At 43.3% G+C, this 6,575-nt stretch overlaps 1 pseudogene; it reads left to right on the forward strand.

Annotated features, from left to right (window-relative positions):
• The first annotated feature begins 282 nt into the window (after positions 1-282).
• Positions 283-5,427, forward strand: LOC127691097 (BTB/POZ domain-containing protein 6-like; annotated as a pseudogene).
• The last annotated feature ends 1,148 nt before the right edge of the window (positions 5,428-6,575 follow it).

Raw genomic sequence — 6,575 nt, forward strand, 5'->3', positions numbered from 1 at the left:
AAAAAAAGCATGGTTCTTTCAGAAAAAAAAATCAATAAGATAGAAAAACCCTTAGCCAAAGTAACTAAAGGACACAGCGACAGTTCTCAAATTAACATAATCAGAAGGGAGACATAACTTCAGAAACTGAGGAAAATAAAAGCTTAGCTGGATGGGCTGAACTGAGCCCCCTGTTGCCAGGCTGTGGGCTTTCTGGTGGGGTGCAGAGGTTGGTGCCAGTGGGAGGGCGTCCCCTGCAGCAGAGCTCGCCTGGCTCCATGCTGCTGCTGGTGTCCTGCCTGCATGGACTGGGACACAGTTCCTAACCTCCGAGCTGGTGCTCACAGAGTCCTTTTCCAGGTCCATCTTGGTGAATGCACAGGGCACAACACAGACCAGTGAGGAGCTGGCCTCTGCAGGAGGCAAGATGACTGTGGAACTGTACCTGCCTGCCAGTGCCTCCACAGCTACTGCTACCCACATCTCCAACAGCAATGTGTCCAGCATGGCTGAGAGCAGGAAGGTCTCTGCTACCAGCCTGGCCTGACACCCGCCCTGCTGCTGCTCTTGTCAGACCACAACACTGAGAGTCTCGATTGGCAGTCCTTCCATCCTATGCTGCACTAGAGTATTTCTTGGCTGTCTGCAGCTCAGTCTTCTATGACTTGTTCTACGGGATCTTGCAGAAGTCAAGTCAGAATTCAACAATCATGGTGTGGAGCCTGCTGCTTTCTTGGTTTTGCTAAAACAAATATACAGCAATAACATTGATCTAGAGGCAGACACAGTGCTTGCCAATTTGTATGCTGGTAAGAAGTCCATTGTGACTCCCCTATCCAAGGTCTGCATCAACTTTCTGGAAATAAATCTGGAAGCCAAGAATACTTGTGTCCTGCTGTACCAGAGCAGACGATTTGAGGATCCTGAACTGACCTAGCAATCCTGGGAAGTCATTGATGCACAGGCTGAAATGGCCCTGAGGTCTGAATGCTTTGGTGAAATTGACAGTCAGACACTGGAGATCATTGTGACCAGGGATGCCTTCAATACTAAGGAGTCTGTGGTCTTTGAGGCTGACTTGAACTGGGCTGAGGCTGTATGTAAGACACAGGGCCTCCAAGTCACTCCTCACAAGAGGCATGGTTTGGAAAGAGACTCTACCTGGTTCAAATTCCAACTATGACCATAGAGGATCTTGCCAATAGTGCTGCCCAGTCAGATATCCTGACTTTAGAAGAGACCCACAACATCTTCTTCAGTACACTGCAGCCAAAAAGCCCCTCCTTGAATTCACCCTGACCAAGAGGAAGGGCCCTACTCCAGAGGTGATAACACTTCCGGACTTCTGGCTACCACAGTAAACAGTGGAGGTACCATGGGTGATGTGACAGCATCCAGTCTGCAGAGAACAGCCTGGTGTTCATTGCTGGGCCAAGATGGCATTCCACAGGTGGAAGGCATACTTGGATTCAAGGTAGTCCTAAATCCCTGCCCAATGATACCCTAGCTTCAGGACCCTTGACCTCCCATTCAAGACAAAGATTGCTACCAAGTCACTTAAAATAGTTCCAAAATATTTAAGTGAATTTTCACAATAAAGATTTCACAGAACAAGAAAAAACATAGCTTGTCTCATAAGAAAAGCCTATGCTCAACAAATCCGGAAAATCTAGATGAAATGGATGATTCTGATTTATTTAACTATTTTTTAACTGTGTGAGTGCTCTGCTGTATATACACCCACATGCCACAAGAGGGCAACAGATCCCCTTATAGATGGTTGTGAGCCACCATGAGGTTGCTGGGAATTGAACTCTGGAGCTTTGGAAGAGCAGCCAAGGGAGATGGCTCTGAACTGCTAAGCCATTTCTCTAGCTCACTACCACAGACCAAAGTTAAATCAGGATGAGATAAACTATCTAAACAGTCTCATAACCCCTATGGAAATAGTAGTTAGTAATAAACCTCCTAACCAAAAAGCCAGGCAACATATGAGGTCATTGAGTCTCTAATCTGGAATGAGTCTGCACAAATCATGTTAGAGACTTTAAAGACAGGTGTTTTAGATCCATCCCTATCACTTCCAGATGCCTCCAAGCCTTGTTATCTAGAGATCCATGAAACAAAAGTTACTGCAAAGGGCATGGAACCACACATATTAGGTCCATTGAATCACAGTGTAATAGATCTATCCAGTGTATTGAATCCTTTATCCCTAGGCTGGTCCACATGTGTAAGAGCTGTGGTGGCTATGAGTATTCTAGTGAAAGAGGCATAAAAGTTAACTCTGGGTCAGCATTTGATACTTACATCACCTCATGCAGTTGAGGTTCTTCTCAAAGGAAAACCTGAACCCTGGGTGTTCAATGCATGTGTAAAACAATAGCAGGTCCTGCATTGAACCATCCTGGAATCTGGTTTGAAAAACCCACTCTCATCAATACTGCTATCATCTTGCCAGATGATGACCACAGAAGTTCATCAATGATAGCATGAGGAAACAAACCTGATGAAAGAGATCAGTCTATACCTAATGAACACCACCACAACCACAGAAAGATTCTGATGCAATGCTCTAAATGGATGGGGACATCTTCATTAAACATGGAACCAGGTATACTGGGCTTCAGCAGTTATGGTACCTGAAATAAATGATTTGGACCCAAGACTTATAGACCAAATGTATGCTGACCCATTATCACTTACCAGGAAAGTCCCTATGCATAAGTTACTGCACATGTGAATGTTATGATCTACAGAGGAGGGCTCATCACTGCTGGCAGAATGGCTTATGCTCTAAGAACAAGAATTGACAAATGGGACCTCATAAAACTGCAAAGGTTCTGTAAGGCAAAGGACACAGTCGATAGGACAAAACGGCAACCAGCAAATCAGGAAAAGATGTTTACTAACCCTACATCTGATAGAGGGCTAATATCCAACATATACAAAGAACTCAAGAAGTTAGTCTCTAGAGAATCAAATAACCCTATTAAAATTGGGGTACAGAGCTAAACAGATAATTCTTAACTGAGGAAACTCAAATGGCTCTAAAGCCCCTAAAGAAATGTTCAGCATCCTTAGTTATTAGGGAAATACAAATCAAAACAACACTCAGATTCCACCTTACACCAGTCCGAATGATGAAGATGAAGGACTCAGGGGACAGCAGATGCTGTAGAGGATGTGGGGAAAGAGGAACACTTCTCCATTATTGGTGGCACTGCAAGCTGGTAAAACCACTCTGGAAAACAAGTTGGCAATTCCTCAGAAAATTAGAAATAGTACTACCTGTGGATCCAGCTATACCACTCCTGGACATATACCCAGAAGGTACTCCTACATGTAATAAGGACACATGCTCCACTATGTTCATAGCTGTCTTATTTATAATATCCAGAAGCTGGAAAGAACCAAGGTGTCCCTAACCATAGGAATGGATAGAGAAACTGTGGTATATATACATAATGAGGTACTATTCAAGTATTAAAAACAACGAATTCATAAAATTCTTAGGCAAATGGATGGAACTAGAAAGTGTCATCCTGAGCAAGGCAACCCAGTCACATAAGAATGCACATGGTACACACTCACTAATAAGCAGATGCTAGTCCAAAAGCTCAAAATAAACAATTTACAATACACCCAGCACAGGAAGCTCAAGAAGAAGGAGGGCTTAAGTGAGGGTGCTATGGTTACTCTGAGAAAGGGAACATAATACTCACAGGAGCAATAAGGGAGGCAATGTGTGAAGCAGAGTCTGAACTAAAGCCCCCCCAGAGACTGCCCTACCTGGGGATTCATCCGATAAACAGTCACCAAACCCTGACACTATGACAAGAAGCATGTAGCAAAAGGAGCATGCCATGACCATCTCTAGGGGGGGCCCTGCCAGGACCCTACAAATACAGAGACAGAAACTAGGAACGAACTATTGCGCTGGGTATGGGGTCCCCAACGGAGGATCTGGAGGATGTTCCGAAGGAGCAGAAGGGGTTTACTGCCCCATGGGAAGAACAATGACTTTAGATACCAGGATACCCCAAGACTCCCATGGACTGAACCATGAACAAAGGGGTACACATGGTTCCAGCCAAAAATGTGGTAGAGGAATGCCTTGTTGGGCATCAGTGGGAAGAGTGGTCTTCGGTCTGGTAAAGGCTCAATAGAGGCCCCAATAAAGGGAAACAGATGAGATGGGGAGGTGGGAGTGTGTTGGGTAGAGAGGCATATATATGGAGTCAGGGGGTGGTAAGAGGGGTTGGGAATCTTTGGGTAGGTGGGCTTTTGTGAGGGGAGGAAATTTGGAAAGGTTTTACCATTGGCAATATAAATGAAGAAGATACTCAATTAAAAAAAAAAAGAAAAAAAGAAAAAAACAGAGGAATTCCTGCATCTCCCAGAAAGTATTTGCCTTCTTTCATAAATTTCTTGATTTAAATGCTGAGGACATGAACTTAATGACTCCCTTGAGGTCAGAAGTAACCAGGGCACTGACTAGCCTGCCCAAAATTTGAGCCAAAGAACACTGGGGTCTACTGACATTCTGGTAACATATTGTGACCCGCTGCCCCCTGAGACTCCATAGTATAACCAAGGGGAAATAGGGGATGTAAAAATATTCAAAGGGTAGCTGAACCCAAAGGATGGTGGTGGACACTGAGGGCAGGATCACTCTACCAGAAAATATTGGCGAAGCTCTGGTAAATAACCTTCACCAGGCTACATGACTGGGGTCCATAATACTTTCTGAGTTGCTCAGAACAAAGAATGTTATATCTAGACTTGACCTCCAAGTCAGATTTATCTAAGCAATATGCCAGATTTAGAGTAAAATAAATGTAAACAGAGATACTTCTCTCAGAAGTGGGCACATATGAGGGGACAAAACTATGGTCAGTTGTGGAAACCTGACTTCACTAATATCTGGCCTGCTAGGGGAGGATATGAGTACACGCCTGTTTTTAATGATACCCTCTCTGAGTGGGTAGAAGGTTTATCCTCTAATCTGAAAATGCAAAAAGAGTAGCTCAAAAGCTCTTCCAGGTACTGGACCAACAATTTTACCACACCCTTGGAATCATGTCAGAAAATGGCAGAACATTCGCAGTCAAAACTTGTCAATATACAGTGAATGACTTCTGAATAGATGGGAACCTTCATTGTGCATTCAGTTCTCAGAACTGTGGCCCAGTGTAAATAAATAAATGTCTATTAATAGAAACACTACAAAACTCTCAGGAGAGTTCAGGAATGGGGAGGGGCCTGCTACTTACCTTGGGTCTATTGTACCCATTATAGGGAAGGATTCATCCCTTTAATATTTGCTTGGAATGACTCTCCCATTTCTTCCCAGGCTCAGAGATCATCATTTAGCCAAACACTTAACTATTTCTTTTTCATTATCCAGGTACTCCAATTCTCTATGAAGGCTATTTATCTGACTAGCCAATATACAGACTAGTCTTCCAACTTCCCAAACATTTCCAGCTACCTTTGAACCTTGTTGTAGTCACATTATATACCTAGAGGTAGTAGTCAAAGACAACACAAATTGTTAAAGATGTACATGATCCTTTTACTCTTGAATCTGAGAGGTAAGGTGGCATTTTACCATGCATTCAGCACACTCAGGTCACAACGGTGGAAGCCACAGATGACAATGGCAAATGGAGTCCCTGCTGAAATTATGGACCCATTAAGATTGAGGTTTCACTGGACCTGAGGCCTTTCCATGCCCTATCCATCCTATTCAGTCTTGAGTATCTTATGAATAGAGAATCATAGTCCCCCAAGAGCCTCAGGACTAGAACTGGGAACTCAGACAGGTAGATACTTGAGAAGGGAGAGCTAATAGGACTACAGAACAGCCATCCAATGTCCCTACTGACATTTATTCACAGATGCCTACTTTGGTTGTATTGGAGGACAGTAGTACTTAAGATTTTATCTTTTGAAGAAGGGACATAAACTTTCAATTTGATCTTCCCTTGTTCTTAAGTTCCAATACTGCCAAGAATGAGGAAGTATTCTTTGCAAAAATGGGATTGTAAAACAGACATTTCATGAAAATACATGTCTGTATAAATTGAAAATATGTCTCCTCTCAAGGCATGTGCACAATTAAAAAAAATAATCCAATTTTCATAAAACTGAAGGTTCAGGGGAATGATTGTGGCTCTGGAAAACAGGGCAACCTGGGGAATTGGACTGTATGTTACATGAATAGACCCCAAAGTAGATTTATAATGGAAAAGAATCTCCCTCATCCAAGAATCCTAGAGCTTTAGGTCCTAACAAAGATGAACTGCCCATTCCTAGACACTAACAAACTCTTCCCATCCAAATTGCTTGACTTGTAATGAAGCAGAGGAAAGCCCTTAGCTTTGGAACATAAAGGTGTCCAGGGCTCTCTACAGGGTCAAAAGAAAGACTGCAGGAAAGGGCTCCTCAAAAACTGGCCAATATGGGACTGGTTAGCAGGTAGGCCCTGGTACTTCCCTATGACATAATCAGTAGTCACAATCTCTTGTATCCAGGAGAACCCTAGAATCTTCTGTGATGTCACAAGTGTTGTGGTGATACCAAATACCTAT

Source organism: Apodemus sylvaticus, chromosome 8 (assembly GCF_947179515.1).
Source record: "Apodemus sylvaticus chromosome 8, mApoSyl1.1, whole genome shotgun sequence".
Taxonomy (NCBI): domain Eukaryota; kingdom Metazoa; phylum Chordata; class Mammalia; order Rodentia; family Muridae; genus Apodemus; species Apodemus sylvaticus.